The sequence below is a fragment of the Strix uralensis genome, chromosome 1, assembly GCF_047716275.1.
Source record: "Strix uralensis isolate ZFMK-TIS-50842 chromosome 1, bStrUra1, whole genome shotgun sequence".
Taxonomy (NCBI): domain Eukaryota; kingdom Metazoa; phylum Chordata; class Aves; order Strigiformes; family Strigidae; genus Strix; species Strix uralensis.
The window spans coordinates 125,403,839-125,422,949 of record NC_133972.1 but is presented as its reverse complement, the minus strand read 5'-3'; positions in this window follow the sequence as shown (position 1 = coordinate 125,422,949).

Below are 19,111 nucleotides of genomic sequence, written 5' to 3'. Positions count from 1 at the left end.
GCAGAAGGAGCTCCTAAGATCAGCTGGTCACTTCATAGATCCCCTTAGCTGTGGTGAGAAGCTACATCTGAAGCTGAATGAAAGCCCATGCAGATATGAAACTCCTTTGGTCCCTAATCCAGCTCAGTCCTTTGTCACAAAAATGAGCTGGAGGAAGAGAGACTGAGTTTAGTGCCTGACGGTTAAGGAACTTCTATTCAAATTAATATTTAATTAGTTATTTGAAATAGAACAGCTGCAACAAGAGCTCCTAAACTAAACCTGCAATACCGCTAGGTTAGGGCAGTAATACATAAGAAAGGAGGGCTGGATTAAAACATGATTCTGAAAAGTGAGGGTAAACTTTTAAATTAAAAGTAAACATGATTTTCCCATTTTTTCTGTAAAATATCTTTGACTAAACTTGATCCAAACTCATAAACTGTTCCAGTCAAACTTCAAATTATATTCTGCAGTAAATAAAAATTCATTCATTTTTCTCTCTGCATTTTCAAGATTTCAGTTCTGCTGAAGTAATCCTTCATGGATACACCCGTCTTAAGTGAGGCCTTCTTCACCAGCAGTTGCTGCAGGTGGCAGCTGTGTTAAACCATTGGCAAGGACTCTGGTATATGATTCCTTCCAAAGTAAGCTGAGGAAGCTATTTCCCCAGCCTCTTTTTCCTACCTTCCCCAAAAAAGATTGACTTCATTACAGAGGTGGCAGAGGAGGTCTACTCCTGAGGTATGCATAACCAAGGGCAGTAATTTAATCTATCATATATTTCTGGTTTGAACTTCAACCACCAAGCAAACATATCACTTGATGAACTCAGGCAGTAACTTCAGAGGAGCTGATAACTGGGGTCATAAGCTTTCCAGCCACTATCCCCAAGTCCAACATAAGTTTGTAGGCAGGGTACGACAATCTCAAATCATCAGGATAGCTACTTATAAGAAGTTAATGTTCTTCATTTCAGACAGACACTGATCATTTGTCTATTTCTAGCTAGTTTTCAGTGGTGCTCAAGTTAGTCCATTTAATTTTGCATGGCAAGGACTTGGGACCTTCTTAGCCCTTGTGGGCAACCGTCAGCCTCTCAGCTGAGGTTGTTTAAGGAAGTGTAAACCAGAGCAGACAATGATCCTGCACTCACTGATGTGCTAGCACTATTTCTTGACTGACTGGAGAGTAAGCCAGTTCAGAGAATCAAATCAGCCCTTTCAAAAAAAAAAAAAAAGCATTTGGGGTGATTTTATCTCTCTGAACTGCTTCATCCTGATGTATATACAGGTACTCGTGCCAGAAAAAGAAAAGGAATGGAAATATCTTTCAGGAGTTGCCAATAAAGGCAGAACCATGGACATGCTGACTTCTTAGGCTGACTGAAACTGTCACAGGACTGTCCCCTCTGGGGACAGTAATTTCCAGTTGTAGGCAGTAGTCTCTTAAAACACAGTAGTTCAACCACTTGCGATTCAGTGACTATAACCTGAGGTTAATGGCTGACATTAACTGTGTCATGGTTAATGTCATAATGCACCTGGCATTCAGTGTAAATGACAGCAATTTTAAGCAATAGGTGTTTGAGGCGAGTAAACATTTCAAGTCTAGGTCTCAATTAAGTTTTTTGTTTAGTAGCCATGACAAAACACCCTCTCAGATTTATTAATGAGTCTGATGGATATGAGCGCTAATGAAAATGGACAGGCAGGTAATGAGGGAGGTACAGTCAGAACATAGGATTAAAGTCAGGTACAATTAAAGTTCAGTTCCCTAGTCAAACATAGGCTCCTTTGGGGCCCTAGGTAAATCATTTATGCACAGTCTTTCAGTCTTTAAAGAGAGGATAATAATATTCATTATCTTCACACATACACCTTGAGAGTATGAGCAGTTTTGCTGTATTTTTTTTCTTAATTCTCAGAAGTGCCCAGTAGATTACCAATATCATGATTACAATACCGGGTAAAGATGGAGCTAGGCAAATGCTGTGTAGGTTACTTCGCAGAGCTCCACTAATGTATTGCAGACATCTTTACCCCTCATCAGTTATGCTATATCACTCTAAGCTTAAGACAAGCTGCCAGAAAAATACCTGCTACCTGTAGGAGTGATGCCACATCATGAGACAATCAGTGCCTCTCTAACACTATTCCCAGCAGAGCTGCCTTTAAACACCATGTCTCTGGGAGTGACTTGAAAGACTCTGCAGACAACTGCAGCACAAATATCAGGTACCCAGTAAGGGAGAGAACAAAATACCTGTCCTACCCAAAGGTTGTAAAACTGAACCAAACAATGCAGACAAATTGCAGGGGAAGGAGAGGAGGGAGGGAGTTAGTGTGAGGGAGAGAAACCACTACATCAAGCCATCTGGATTAAAACCAGATCAGTCATTCTAAATTGGTGCTTGAGTGCTGAGCAAATGAGCTAGAGGAAGAAGAAAATCTGTGTGTTTGTATAGCTGCATCGTAGGGCATTAAGGAAGTGGTGGTTTACATTTTAAGCAGAGGAAAGTCTGTGCACAATCTATTAGTTCTGGCTGATATTATGAAGTTGTTACTAAGAAGTCAGGTGTATTTTGGGATATCCCCATGCACATGTACTGCTGACCAAGGTCTGCATTACAGCCTTTCCAGAACCAAGGCAGCAGTTAGTAATTAAATCTTAATGGTTACCTGCTGAGATGAAAACACTTGGGACAGTGAGAAACTGAAGTTTAAGAGGCTCATCTCTCCATAGAGAGGGAGTTTGGAGCCAGAAAGAGTTGCTACAGGCAAAACAAAGATATGGAAGACAGGGAGGGATAAAAAAACCCAAAAAGCAGAGAGTGAAGGAAGTGAAGAAAGAGGAGATGGGTGCATTTGAAAAGAGAATCATTGACTTACCTGGGGACAAGCCAAACAGGAGTTAACTCATGAGCTGCAGAAGCAGCTTAGATTGTCACAGAATGAAAAGAAACTCACACTGGGAGTATAAAGAGGAGTTGTTATTTTAGGAAGGTTTGAAGATTTTCTTGCTCTATTTAGCAGAGAATAAAGATAATTTGTTTACAGCACCACATGCACCTGAGAAATGAGCTGTAGCTCAGCATGCTTATGCTAGCTAAAATTTGGGAAAGGGTAATATGAAGCAAGGACAAATCTCAAGGACTGAAGTTAATCCTAGGACTATACAGATTTTGTTCAGACTTCAAGGCTTAAAGCACACATATTCTAGTGTCTGGTCAATGTCTAGCCAGGGAGCTTAGCCAAATCTATGACACATGGGTTATGTATACATATATGTGCCTTTAAACAACTGAGCTTGCACTTCGCCTTGGTATAGAATCAAGTGTAACAGAACTGCCTCTAGACCGTGTTTCATTGTGTATAGAAGTCTGTCCAGAAAACAGGTGAATCTATGTAGCCAACAATCTATTTCCCTTCTTCCATAGCATTTTCTCCACAAGTAATCTGACTTCTGCTGATAAATCTGCTGGGCATCTTTTCAAGGCAAAAGGCATCAAATGCATTTTAAAAAAAACCTTTTTTTTCTTTTTTTTTCTTTTTTTTTTTTTCCTACCTCTGCAACATTATTCCAACTGGTGTGAAATTGCTGTATACTCAAGTGCTTAGACTCACTGCCTGTGAGAAGTGGTCTGGCACAGTCCACAGCTCCAGGAATATGGGGAAAATGGGAGGGGAGGTGCTATCCAAAAGCACTTCACTCATCAACCATGCCAGCCTAAGACTAGAAAGGGAGGTGGAGAGAAAGTTTTACCCACAAACATATACTTACCTGTGAGAAATAGAATAATTGCTGCTATTTGCTCTATTATCCTTCGAATTTTTACTTTACCAGCAAATCTAGTTGAAATTGTCAGCAGGTTTGAAAGTTACTGGAGAGAACACTAGTACACACTGTGACCATGGAACCTGCATTTCCTTACAAATCTGGATAGAAGTATCTTGAAATTATCTTCTCAAGGATGTACATAGAATCTTGATTCATCTTCTTTCCTCAATTAGACCTGTATCAAAATAATCTCAGGTATGGTAAAGGTTGCTGTTTTGTTCCTCACTTTAGTTTCAATTTAACTTAACCTAACTAAGCTCAAGGAAAGCTCAGTCCTCTCATGACAGAGGCTGAAAAAGAGCAGGTGTTTCACTATCCTTAATAGTGCTCAAACTTGTTTAGAGAAGAAATAGCTAATGCCATATCCCAGACTAATCCTGCATTCTCGGGAAAGCCCTCTGTTTGGTGATGTCCAGAGGCTGGTCTTTTGCTAAAAAAAAAAAAAAAAAAAATTAAGAAATACTTAATACTTCCAGCAAATTGATTTTTCTCTTAAAAAATCCATTACTTCCTTCAGAAAGCAGCTCTTAAAATCAAAAGAAAAATCAACTTCTAAAATCAAATTGGAGACAGACCCTGCTTCTGAATCTGTCAGCTTGCATTTTAGCCTGATTCCCTCTGGAAGCAAGGCTTGAGCGGTTCCACTGTGTGCAAGTGTGTATACACGTTTGAATCCCATGGCTCACCTCAACTGTGAAGAAAGGTATAAGCCTCAAAGATAATTTTCTGCAAGTTTCTCATAAACAGGCAGCAGAGAGAAACTCTCTGCATGCTCTGAGGGACCACTTGCATCACAAAAGCTCACTTTATCGGGCAGCAAGAAATCCACACTGGGGGATTACTGAAGCAGAGATCCCAATCAGAGCTCGTGAATAACTAGAAGATGCAAACCCATTAGCAAAAGGTCCAGCACTCTCAGAATAACTTGTTAAAAGTCATATTAACTCCATAAATATACAAACAGTCTGAGCATCCTCTGCATTTTCCTTTGCAGTTTGGAGCATTGCCAGAAAAACAATGAAGAGTAAAAAGGCATCATAAGGGCTTCAAGCAGGTGCCACATTTGTGGTTTTGTGATCTGAAACAATATGATCCTTTCAAATACAGATAAAAATGTTTTTAGCACTATATGTTTCCTTTCCTTCCTCACAAATGTGATATAATGGTATATGATCAGAATCCATGAAGTACATGCAAACTCTGGAACCACAGAGAAGAACATGGAGCTATTGGAAGCTGCTGGCCAAATTACTTTGTTCAGAAAAATACATCCCAGACAGATGCATGACTCATATCCACTGCCATCTGTTAGACGGAAATAAGCCATCTTTGCCTCATTAAGGTAGAAATGATCCTCTTTTGTAGTCAATGATGACCTTCTAACCTGGACCCCAACAGCTCAGATCAAGTAGGTTGGGACAGTTGATGCTATTAAGAGCATTTCCTTGTCAGTCTCATAAATGATAATTTAACCAAGCTTCCAACCTCTCCTGAAATAATTTCTCTAGGTCACAGCATTAGGACTCAGCCAACTTCCCCTCCTTTCTGTGCTTGGTTGAAGGCAACTAAATGTCATAAGCTGTAGCAGAACATCCCTAATCATAACAAATCCTCCTCTGTCCCAGAGCCTGGTGAAATTCCCCTGGATGTGGGAGTGATGTGAGGTGGGATACACAACTTCTCTGAAGCCTAAAGACCAACTCTTTGGGTATTTCCTAAATGTCAGCACCCAGACAGCAGGAGGAACTCAGTCAGCCCTCATGAGGAATGAAGCCAGAGGATCGGCCGCTTTCCATCTCTCAGCCAAACTGGGGACTTCCGGGTGCTCCCTGCAGCCGTGGAGCCACAGCAGTGCTCATGAAGGGCTCCTGCCAAACGTGTTCCACCTGCGAGAACTGCTGACCATACAGTGCTAGAGGCCATGGAGGGGAGCTGACAGGCACAGCGATGGCTTTTGGATCCAAGAGTTCAGGTTCAGATTCAAATACAGACACACTGCGCTTGCAATCTGTGTGGGTGCGCGCAAATTTTGTGTGTGTGCGCAAGCTACAAAGGGTTGTATTTCTTGACCTTCCTCAATCCCAGCACCACATTATCATTTTGGAAAAAAAGTAAAAGAACAAGGTTCCTCCTGTATGTACATATCTAGCAAAAGAGCTGACAGCAGTTGTAAGCAGGTAGTGAACAAAACTGTCAAATATATGGAAAAGGGTGAAGTTGAGGTTTTTATTCCAGAATTTCTATTTGTTTTACAGACCACCTTCTATTCATTTGTGGACTCCAGGTCTGAGCACAGCCTGCAGACTGAAATACTGGAAGTCACAACTGCTGAGCTGGGACTATCCTGAAATTATGGCCTTTTCTATCATCACAGGTACAGTATCCAGTTTTCATAACATCAAATGGCTTCAGAAAGAGAATGTACATTCTGTTGTTGCAAATTCTGCCAAGATTACCTCCCCCTGAAGATCAATTTCATAGCCATCGCCACACTATGAAGAAGATCCCTCCTGTCTGATTCCCTAATAAAATAATATAGGCACTATAAATAAAAGGTATCCAAGCTTTTCAACTTGTGACAATTTAAATGGTGGAATATGAATCTTTCTGCTTTTCTCTAAGACTGGTGAATTATGGGATCAAAACATTCCTCTCATTCCCCCACCACCTCAGAAAAAAAAAAAAAAAAAAAAACCTATGTTTATAACTGTATTTTATAAAGCACCTGAGTTGTGCTGGAGTGTGTCTGGCTTGATGCAAGCAAGCAAGCACAGCATGGTGCTTACTTCCTAGAAATGTACAAACTAATTAGATGGAGACTCAAAAGTTCTAAAGTAGAAAGAGAGATTCTTGTCAACTCCCATACCAGGTGAACTTCTTTCTAGCTCTTCACGAAGTAACATCATTCCTGCACGCCATGAGAGCAATGAATTAGGATCTCCATAAAGTATAGGAAGAATGGCTAAAATGGTTTGGAAAGCTCAGCATTGCATGCAAAGATATTTGAGTACAGCAGGAGCTACAGTGTGGTTGGGGGTTTGGGGATTTTCACCTTCAGGAGGCTGGAATTTGGGAAAAAATGGGATGTGGTAGCTCAGAGAAGCACAGGTGTTTTTTCAAGCTTTTTAAATTGAAATCCCCACATAAATGTCTCAAGAACTGCCACGGACAGTTTTGCTGTAGACATTTCCCATAATTTTCTGTCAGAAGGTGAAGAGAAGCAATAGATAAATAAAACACTTAGCATTGTGGTAAACACATTTCTTTGTTTTGTTTTACAAAGTTGTAATTTTATTGTCAGCATTAGCATAATTTTAATTAGACACTGACAGAAGTCAAAAGCTGGCTCCCAGCTGTGCCTGCGTGCTCACAGGGACACGTTATACCTGCTAACCATGGGGGAGTCGCACTTCTGTGTGTGCCTAGAAATGAACTCCAACCATTTTGCAGCTTGCTTGCTTGAGTCTGACATCCCTGCAACAGTATCCAACACAGAGGCTGAGTTACCCTGAGCCTGGCAGGACATGTCAGTGAGATGGATGAAGGCTATCTTGGCTTGGATGAAAAAACCCATGACTGATAGCAGGAGGAGAGTTTTATATGAACTCTTGCACTGATTGCTGATACCAATTCTAACACTGCTTTTTACTATTATTTTCCTTATTAGAAAAGTTCTCATTTTCTTCATCTTGTAGTTCTTTGGGTTCACTGTTCCAGTGCTGAAGTTTTTTTTCTCCCATGCAGGCATAAATTGTTACTGGCTGACTGCAGTCACAGCTTTAAAGCCCGGTTCTTCAACTGCAGAAAGAGCTAACAGCTCTGAATACCTGATGTTCACAGGGGTTTAGGTCTAAACTGGTTTTCTAACCCTTTAGGCACACACATTTGTTCCTCTGAGAATGTCCTTCTAGTTGAATGATTTTAATATCCTCCACCTAGAGTTCAGAGTAGATTTCTCTTTTTTTTTCTTCCTTTTTTTTTTTTTTCATCATACAGGCACTTTTATGTGTGTGTCAAATACTACTGCTGTAGAAAGTGTGACATATAGTCTAGTGCAACTTATCAAATAGAGGCTGTCTGGCAGTCAATTTCCAGCACATAGTGTTTGTCTCATGAGCTGTGACTAAGGCCCATATAGTTTTGATTTCTAGATCTCATGGCTGACCCCATACAGCTGCTGTTTACAGAGCTGTCATATTCAGGCAGAGGGTGTTAATGCAAACCTTCTTACCCTGTAAAGATTATCTTGCAAGAGATTAATCAGGGGAAATAAAACAAGGAATATACTTGAAAAAATGCCTAGATATTGCAAAACTGTGTTAAAAAAAGCAATAAGCACATATACAATACACCTACATACACAGACATACATAGACAGGTGGATATATTTATATACTTAGGTGTATATATAGAAGCACACTCTTATGATCATTGAAAAAAAAGACTGTAATATTCACAGATTGCATTCAGTAAATAGCATTCATATTCAAGTTACAATCTGTCAATTAAGAAACTTGTTCCAATACATTTTGCAGTCAAAACCACAGAAATTTCACTTGCAAACAAATCCCTCTTTTTTTAAGAAAATCTTTAAAAGCTGCTTCTTTTACTGAAGCTTTTTTTATGCAAACCCGTTTATAATAGAAGGGTACAGTAAGTATCCTAAACTAACAATTATAGATGACGACATTCTCTTTCATTATCCAGGATAATAAGCAATTTTCATTCCTTGGAAACAAGCAGATTCTACACCAAGCCTTCAACAAATAAAAAGATGCATAATAGATGCTAGGATCATATAATGTTTCTCTTAATTTCAGGCTTTCTTCTGGATGACAAAGTTATACTGTAGACTGCAGATTATTTGGAACAGAAAATAAGATATCTTGAAAGTAAGATCTTTAATTGGATTTTAGAAATACTATTATGCATTCAAAAATTATACTGCCTTGCATGCACTGCCAGAAGAGGTGTTGAAATTCGCAGTTCTGGGGGTGTGCATTTGTTGCTTTTTAGCTGACTATAAAACCATTTCTGGCTTGGAGTGAGTCCTCACCTGGGCAGTCGCAGGTGTTCTTCCAGTTGTGACCCATGAAATTAAACAGTTTCTTTAGCAGGCAAATTTGCCAGAACAAAGCAAGATCAAAAAAAAAGAAATACAAAAAGATCCTTGAGGAAATTGCTGACAAACATTAGCGGGAGTTAACTAGAAAATCATTGACTGGAAAGGGATAGAGGAAAGCAGCTAGTGTCAATTATTTTTTTTAATGCTCCTACCCCATGTACAAACTGGCCTTATATGGTAGCTTAGAGCCAAACTGACAATGTAAGAACATTAAGATTACAACTCATATTCTGTTACTGCTTTTAGAAGATGACAGTAACTATTTTTAAGGGGGTACGTGTTATACAGACTCTATTTGGTCTGTCTCACAGATCTGGCTCATTGCTTCTTTCAGCCCACTTCTGATGTAAGCCCAAATTCAGCAAAGGATTTACAAATAATTTTAAATAGATGAACAGTGGACCTCTGAAGGACATTTTCAGTTTCTTTAAAGGAAGGACTAGGAATGGATTTACCGGGGGACTAAAGAGGTCACGTCAATGCCTCCCTCCACCCTCACAGCAACTCCAGATAAACACTTTAGTGTCACATGATACCATAGGCATGATTCCAGCTGTGTCATCCTGCATCTCCATGCATAATGGTGCTGTATTGTCCCACAGTACTTCTCTGATTTGAAACATTTATTTTCTCCCCTGTGCTAAAATTGCAGGATGTGCTTCCTTCCTCCAGCTTTGCAGCCACAGTTGGCATGCAAAAGGATTGAGACATCAGGTGTGCTTCAAGTCACATTGTCACCAAATGGCGGGGGGGGGGGGGGGGGGGAGGGGTGTGTACACAATCCAGCTCCTTTTCTGCATTTCAGAATGTCTGTTTAAATTATGTTTGACTCTTACATGAATGTCCCGGCAGTAACTGAAGAAACTCTGTCCCATTGCTCCCAATCATACATGTCCACATTACACAGAGACAGTTTGGAGTCTGGTTTGCATTAAGCCTGTTTTGTGAGTTTTAATATACATTGCAGCCTTAAATGACAGAAGAGGTAAAAAGAAAAAAGAAGTCATTCAAGAACCAAAGGATAGAAAGCACATTAAATTTGGAAACGGGTGTCAGATCAGATGGGGGAGGAGAAATAACAGCTCCAAGAACAGCATCTGCAGAGGGGAAGACTGGTCAAAAACCGGCAGAGAATATAAAAGCTATCAGACCACACTGCTGCTAGTGCTGACAGATAAAATTAGTTTGTGCTCATTTCACATGCATCTTATGGTTGCACCCTTAAAAATCAGTCCCTCTACTCATATACCTCTTCTGGAACACGTGCTAAGTTTTGCAACTGTTCCCTAATTTTTTTTCCAAATAAATATAAGTCTAAAATGTATCAGAATATATGAAGTGCTATATAGACTTCAGCACATAACATGCTATCAAAACACAATGATTGTCTGGTTTTGACATTTCACTAGGTGGTTACCTATTCTTTTCTCAAGAAAAATTATTCCTTCCTGATTTTCAAATGGTGAAGGACACTAATAATGCACTATTAAAACAAAAAATGACAAGAAAGAAAGTATATACACCCATTTTATCCAAACTCACATGTTCCTTGTCACTTAGCTGGAAAAGAAATTCCACCACTCACAGAATGTTTTCCTTACTGGAGCAATGAAGAACCTTCTTTTCAAAGGCAGATGTCTAGGATAAGCATTCTGGTGAGCCTGGTGTAAAATGCCCTGATTCTTTAGAGAGGCATTAAACCATTAAATAGACAGAGTTTCCTTTGAATTTGAAAAATTAGAAGATAATTTAGGGTTTGTGGCATAGCAGCCACAAAGTAGGACTAAGTTGCATGTAGGGGATAGAATGAAGCTCGAAACAGGAAATCTGTGTGTTTGAAGCCATGGTATTTACTAGTCACTTACACAGCATTCTGCTAGTAAACACCACATTGTTAGCACATGCAAAGTATACATGGATTTTATAACCCAGAACTCTGACTGATTCTATAGGAAGTGCCTGGTTTTATCTTTAAATCATTCCAATTCTTTCAGCTGCTGGAGCGGTTAAGATCTATTCTTTCTGCACTAGGTGATTGTCTTCACATCTAGACTAACATCTAAAGGGAATAGGGATCAAACTGCAAAACTGAAAGCAGTACTAATCATTTATGCATACTGTTTGGAAACAATTCTCAGGTTTGAAAAGTGCCTTTCAAATAAATATAGACCAAGGAAATGTAATCATCAAAAACGACTTAGACATCACCCTCTTCAAAAAGAACAAATTGTAATCACGACATATAATAGCTCTTGAGCAATGTTCACATCCCTGTCAGGGGTTTTGAAAGATTGATAAAACAGGATGTAGATATTAAATGGGGTTTTTTTCTTAAAAAAAAAGTATACATACATGATAACAGTTTCCTGGCAAGCTGAACTTCACAGTTTTTGTCATTTTTTACAGCCTGTCTTGATTTATAGAAAGTGTTATCTCCAGCACGCAAAGCTACAGTGCAAGGGGAACTGCTGTCTCTGGCCACGCACAATTGACCCAATTCTTCACATGTGGAGATTAAAAGCAAAGACTCTGGAAAAGCTAATGTCCTCTATCACATCTGGGCTCTGGAAGCTCCACAGCACTCCCAGGTTATGAACCCCTGGGCAAAAGCTTCTTCCTTAGGACTACTATTTTCCCTTTGGTATCTGTTAAAACAAGAATGAGGCTGTTTCTGGAGGTGCTTTCCTTCATCCCTTGCCCTGCGACTGAAGCCCTGGGTCCACTCTGGGACTCCTCCAACAAGCAACCTGGGGAGAGAGGGAACTGAAGGAAATCCTCTCCTCCCTCTCTGCAGACCACCTGCATAAGACTGCCCCACTGATTAGGGGTGGAAAGGTTACAGTTCCCTCTTCTGCCATAAATCATAGAATCTTAGAATAGTTTGAGTTGGAAGGGACCTTTAAAGGTCATCTAGTCCAACCCCCCCTGCAAGGAGCAGGGACATCTTCAACTAGATCAGATTGATCAGAGTCGCATCCAACCTGACCTTGAGTGTGTCCAGGGATGGGGCATCTACCACCTTTCTGGGCAACCTGTTACAGTGTTTCACCACCCTCATCATAAAAAATTTCTTCCTTACATCTAGTCTAATTCTACCTTCTTTTAGTTTAAAACCATTACCCCTTGTCCTATTGCAACAGGCCCTACTAAAAAATCTGTCCCATCTTTCTTATAAGCCTCTTTTAGGTATTGAAAGTCCCCAATAAGGTCTCCCTGGAGAGTGTCCCAAAACTCGTATGAGTGGTCTCAGAACTGGCCAGTTCCCCCTCTGCATCTTCAGGCAGTGTGGGAGCCAGGCCACTGATTGCCATGGCCTTCCTTCTCCCACAAGCAACTTCTTGGTCTTTTTTTTGTTGAGTTTTTTCCCAGTACCAGGGACAGGCCTGAGAGGCCAGCACTTCATTGAGGGAGCTGTACTTGGGGTTCACCTCTCCCACTACCAACCCCTTTGGCTTCTGCTTCTCTCCGCTGGATCCTGAGGAGAAGGGGAAGAAATGGAGAAAAATGGGAGTATCGTGTATATCTTCAGTGCACTGATCTTTGCTACAAACTGGCTTTTTGCTTGAATAATCTGGATAAAACATCACTGGAGTGTTTCTCTCCACTGTTGTGCCCACTTCCCCACACCCAGAGACATCCTCCTCCCATCTGAAACTGAAATCCACATTCACCATACTGGAGGTCACAATAATAACAATGGCTATATTTCTTAGAAGCTCTTTTCAACACACAGGGAATGAATGAAATACCCATCTGTTACTTTTTATCCTGCTGATTTAATCCTCTGAATCACTAGCAGTGAGAAAGGAAGCACTGGACACGCAAGAGAGCTATGCCATCTCCTTCCTGCCATACTGCCACGACTGCAAGAAGAAAAGCCACTCAAGCTGAAAAAGAAGGTGATGGTTGCAGAGCAGTCTCTGTGAGGAGCTCTCAGCTCTGGAAAGGACTCACTGGTCTGAAATAGCCCAGGTCTGTCTGTTGATCTCCAGGGCATGCTACAAGAAGCATCCTTCTGCTCACACTGGTGATGACTGTGATGTCTGCAGAAAAAGAAGAATTTGTGCAAGCTCTGTAACAAGTGAAGGGAGAGTGTGGTCGCCTGCTGTAAGTGTTGACAGCAAATTACCATTTTTTTTTACTTTTTTTAATATTTTATATTGAAGGAACACTTCTATACATCCCAACAAGATGATATATATGCACAGACGAGCGGTGATAATTGTACCTTGATTCCCCCCTGCCATCATCCTGTGATGTAAGTTACTTTGTAGTTGTTATTTGCTGGCTTTGCGCAATAGGCTCATATTTCCCTTACGCAGGTATATCTGCAGCCTAGCCAACTTCCATAGCCATAATATGTTCAGCTCAGCTTTAGCCTTTAGGCACTAGCAGCTTTTCTCTCTTTAGTAGGGCACAGGTGTCCTTTGTGTTCCCTTTGCTTCAGTGTGAAGTCTGTACTACAGGGAGGGAGATGAAGGCAGGGGATGGAAGGGTGATTTAGAAGCTAAGTTGTTAAAAGGGAGGCTCGTGTCTCCTCTTGGTCCCAGGTGGATTTCCTTTTGTTTAGTCTACCAGAAGAGCAGCATATTTCCGGCTTTACACGCACAAACAAAAATATAAGAAAATGAAACTAAAGAAGTTGAGAGCTGTAGGCTCAGAGGAGAAAATAAAACAGGAACAAAACAGGTCCCCCCCCACCCCCCGGCTTCCTTGGATGGCACAAAGCATCATAAACAAAATTCTACAGCGAATATGTTGCTGATACACAGTGATATATAATATTGCCCATAAAATTAGTCATGTGTTATTGCACAAAGCGGTGTGTTCCATAAGAGCTGCCTATTTAGCAAGCTTGATCAAGAACATTAAATATGAAAATAAGGAAAAAACATTTAACATTGTTGAAAAGTAATTAAAAATATATTTCACCATATGTTTCTCTGCCATTACTTCATCTCAGCAAAACAAATGCCTGGAGCATTTATTATCCCCCATCATTTTTTAAAGAGGCCTAATGTTCCCACTTGGCACAGGAGACACGCAGATAAAATGAATCAGCCCTGAAATGAATTGTGTGAAATGCATTTGTCTGAATTCAAACAGCTTCCCTGTAGTCAATAAATGCATGAGTACTTCCGATCTCAGAATGCATATGTCTGAAAAATAACTATTTTTTGCTGGTTATACACTGTGTGTAATCTTTGCAAAGGCTAAAATGCCGTTAGCTTTATTAGGGTTCTGTGCAGTCTGTGTTACAAAGTTCATGTTAGTAATACAGCCCCCAAACAGTATTGGTATTAAAAAAGTAAACCAAAAGAAAAAATGATAAATAAAATACAACACATACATCAAAAAGCTTTCAAAGCACTGCTAAACTCATGAGACTAAATTAATCCATTGTGCAATTATGCTCTTTCCTTGCTGTGATGCCAGGAATAAATTTGACCACGGGGCTTTAAAGGATGGATTATAAGCAATTTTACTTTAATTCATGGTGGACAGAAGAAGAAGGTGTCTTCTTTCATAAGTGATGAACCAGAGAGAGGTAGTTTGCAGGGCTGTATTCTGAAATTTATTAAAAAAAAAGTGATGTATCACTGGCCAGTTAATGGGGGGCAATATTATTATCTGGAAGAACAATGGACTAATAAAAAGGCAACCTAACAGAAAAAAAAGTGTCCTTGTTTGTGTCCAGTGTTAGGAACACCCATAATTAATGAAAATAATATATAAACACAGCTGGATAAAGATATTCACGCTGTGTAGTTGATAAGGTAGATTATGTGTTACTGGCACTGAAACATATGCTGTTTCTCTTTGTCTTTACACCAACTCCTTTTGAACATGTGAAACTTGACCCACCAGCCTGTATAACAAAGCTCTGCCGTGCAAGACAGCTCACTGGCATGGACCTGGCACATAGCTGTGAGACGAGTGACCTGAGACAGAGATCAAATACAGCAGATTATTCCTGGGTGAACGAAGGTGAGGAATGTGTTGGAAGTGATGTGAGAAAGCCCTACGATGCCCTGAAATGGCCAGAAATAGTCCCTCCAGTGCTGGGAGCAATGGGAAGAGACAGAAGAGACAGAGGAGGAAAGAGTATATTAGATTAGTCTAAAAGATCTGACTTTTTCTGTCACTATGTGGAAGGAAGTAGAGGAAAACATGGTGGGAATCAGGATGATGTGGGATTTGGGACTCTGAGTAGACTCAGCAAGAACAAACTTTCCCACAGTACCACAAAGCCCATAGCATGCTTTTCCTAACAAATAACATGTCTTTGCTTCTCTCCTACCCCAGAATATAATTTCAGTTCAAACACCACATTCTGTTCTCATCTGAAAAAAAAAACATTATGAAAGTGCAGCACTGGCTTCAAATGGCATCTACAAATGGAAAAGTTTGATTGAAATGTTTCAGCTGTAAACCACAATGGGGCTTGGTAGCCTGGAAACCCTGGAAACTCCCAAGTGAATCATCATTCACTGCTGACCACCCTTAAAGAACATGGCTGACACTGGCAGACCAGAAAAAATGTCTAAATATTATCAGATCCATGGTAAAACCATGATAGCTAGCAGAACTGTGTGATTTTCAGCAGATGCAATTTTGTTACAAATGACAGAAGCTGGCTATTCAATTGAAGCTCTACAGATGTGTTCTTTCAGCGCCAGAAGTCCATTTCTGAGCAATGCTTTGTCAGGCAAGAGGACAACACTGATGCAGAGTAAATGTGGTGAAGCTGGGGAATGTAGATTTGCATCTTTATCAGTGGGACTAAGGGCATATGCTGATCAATGAAACCCATCAATAAAGTAATGTATTTTGAGCACAAAGGTCATTTGCCCTTTACGTAAGAAAATAATCTGAGTTTGAATGATCTTCTTTAGCACTTTCAGTTCATGATTTGATCTACTCTTAAAAGTTTTGCTAGCATTACTTAGTTGGACAGAGGTATGAAAAGAAATCACACTTTAAACCAGAATAAGCAGACATAGTTCCTCAAGGAACAGATTTTACTCTGTACCAAACAAGGAACTGCTTTTCTAGTGTAAGCCACATTTCCACTTCAGAAATGTGTTAGTATGAGTGGGTATAGCTATATTGGTAGACCACTGTAAGTGCAGACCATCCCTGTAAAACAAATGAAGTATTTAAGTACAGAGTCTAATAAGTTTACCTAATGTTTGCAAACTGATGTGAGATCTCCAAGTGAAAGATGCCCTAGGAGTGTAAACTGCTACAAGATTAATTACTGCTAAAACCAAATATTAATTCAGTCAGCTGAAAAATCTGTGATTTTATTATGTCTTAAATCATCTAAAAGCTTCTAAAGATTCAGCATGGTAGATTTCTGGTATCCAGCTAAAAAGCAGAGGGAGGAGAAGCATCAACAACCCTTGGCACAGCCACTCCCCAGATTAGCTGTATATGCCCATCAAAGGCATGCCAGGCTGGGATATATGTTCCAGGGGCCTCTCAGTTTACAGGCCCCTGTTATGAAGTAGTACAAAACAGCATCATAACGTTGTTATAACTATTCTACTGTTACCGTGCATATTATAGACATCAATGCAAGATGTTTTAATTAGCTAGTATTTTTAGCTACTCAGAATGACTGAAGCTCACTTTTCTCCAGCAAGGATGTATATTGTGTGAGTATAAATTAACTCTATTTTGAGCTCAGAAGCAGTGCATAAGACTGTTGCTGTCCTGAATCAAAAAAGTTAATTTCTGCCAGAAAGAGAAGGAATAAATAAGTGTCATCTCCTCATGAACATAAAAGCAGAGGAGGAAACACATATGTGATTTGGAAACAGAATTACTCATAAATTCAGAAGTAATAAATCCAATTACCTTGCTTGATTCATCAATAAATGGGAAAGTAGTATTTGTTTTATTATCAAATTAAGTTATTCTTTGGAAGTAATCCACTTAAAATAATTGTTTCCTACCATCAAGCAACAGTAATCAGTAAAGAGGAACATAAAATGTCTTTCTACTGCTTTCTGCAAAAGGCTTTTTCACATTTTTTTGATCACCAGATTATCCCATTATAAACAGTGGCAGAGAAATCCAAGGAATCCAGATAAGTAAATGCTGCTTTTATAACATCTTTTACTCCAACTACCTGGCACAGTGGCTTAAAAGCAAAAGTTCTCACACCCTAGATTTGGAATAAAATGGTATTTCGGGAATTCTGCAAGTCAGCTACTGCTGAATTTTCTGTCCTCAGTGAAGCAATGTTGGTGAAACCTTTGACTGCCAGGGCTGAAGTATTCTCAAGTGCATCTTCTGCTTGCAGGACAGCACTCTCTGTGTGCAGAATACAAAAATATTCGCAACACTGGTTCACCAATATTGACACAACAAATACAGGTTCACCTATCTCAGCAGTAACAGTTTAAGTAGAGGCAGAGGGAGATGAAGAAGCCTACAACAAGTAATCCCTTGTGGCCAAAATGTCTTCCTACAATTTTATGATTTACCTGAGTGGAACTTGCAAATGTAATGTATGGAGCAAAATAGGAAGAAAAATACTTAAAATCTTAACCTTTCCTTTTCTAATTCTCCTTTCTGCAAGGCAGCCACATCCTCTACAGTCTTTGAACTCTGAAACAGTAAGGTACCTTAGAATGCTGTCTGATATTCAGAGCTTGGTATGTAAAAGAATTAAACATCCCTCTGGTTTTTTAAAAGATCATCTATCACACCAATGCAGACAAGGCTTTTATTTCCCATCAAAGATCTGATTCATCTCATGCAGAGTAAGATCCAATAGTTGGATTAGAGAGATTATCTGGCAGCAACCAGAAGTTTTTGTGTTCATTCTGTTCTAGCAAGACGGAGGTTTTCATCCATCTGCTCAGGGAGCCTCCACTGTGTTTCTTTGGGAAAAGGTGAAATGACTTCCATTGCAATGCGAGACACGCCAGCATAGAGTTTAAGACAAAGCTGTGACTCACTGATGATCGATTTAATTTTAAATGACAAGTTTTCTAACTTTGGAGGAGTCACAGTCTGGAGCAGCCTTCTGATAGTGTAAGCATCAAGCAAATGATCAATTTTAAGCTGGAACTTAGACACTTTATAAAAGGTATTGAATGATGTCATCATCCATGAAAAGCACCATGGTGTGAGGACCTGGTTCCATGACCCAGAGACTCCTTTTTCACCAGTATTCTATGCTCCTAAATTGCTAGGAGCTGCAATGTTGCACCAGACCACCATTCTCTAATGGAAGCAGACATTAACCCTTTGGATATGTAGGCTGTTCAGCTTTATACTATTACGTATATGCAAGCTAGGATCTAGCTTAATAATGGACATGCTACAGAACTCTTTGGAGTTCAATTATTTCGACACGGCAATCTATTTCTGGGTGTCACTAATACTAATGTGGAGGTTGTATGTACTTATCTAGGACCATATTTTTAGCTGGCAGAGACCCATCTGAAGGCATAGTGCCTATCTGCAGTTGGAATCAAAATGTCAAACCATACAATATCTAAAAATATGAATGTAGTTGCACGCAGAAAAGTGATAACTTTATAAGTAAATACAAATGGATAAGTCAGCTTCAACTTGTGGAATATGCTATTCTATTTTTTTTCCAATAGGCATCGATCATGTTAATTTTTAAATATTCAGTATTGAAATATTTTTACACTCTAGTGAAATATTTCAATTTAACTTTGGCCATATTATGAAATAGTGCATTTCTAATGTTTACCAGAAAAACCCAACTTAACACATTATTATAATTTTTACAATTTTAGAACATTTACATAATCTTTAAAATAATAATTATATCTGAAAACACTGAATTGAAAATTCTCAGAAAATACTCAAGTGTTAGCATGATGATTGGAATTGCCATTATAAATATTATATAAAAATTATAACTCCACGTTCTGCTTCTGAGATAGTTTAATCCAGCAGTTCCATTTAATGATACTCATTCTTAAATGAAATTGCTGTACTTGAAATTTTAGGGAACCTGAATTCAGTGGAGAACAGTTTAGATAATAATAACCGATGATGTATCAGAACAAAAATCTTAGGATAGTCAAAGGGAGAGAAAACCAACAGTGATTAAAATAAATGAACAAAGAACAAAACTCATAGATATAAATTAAATCAAATACCTTTAGGCTCCTG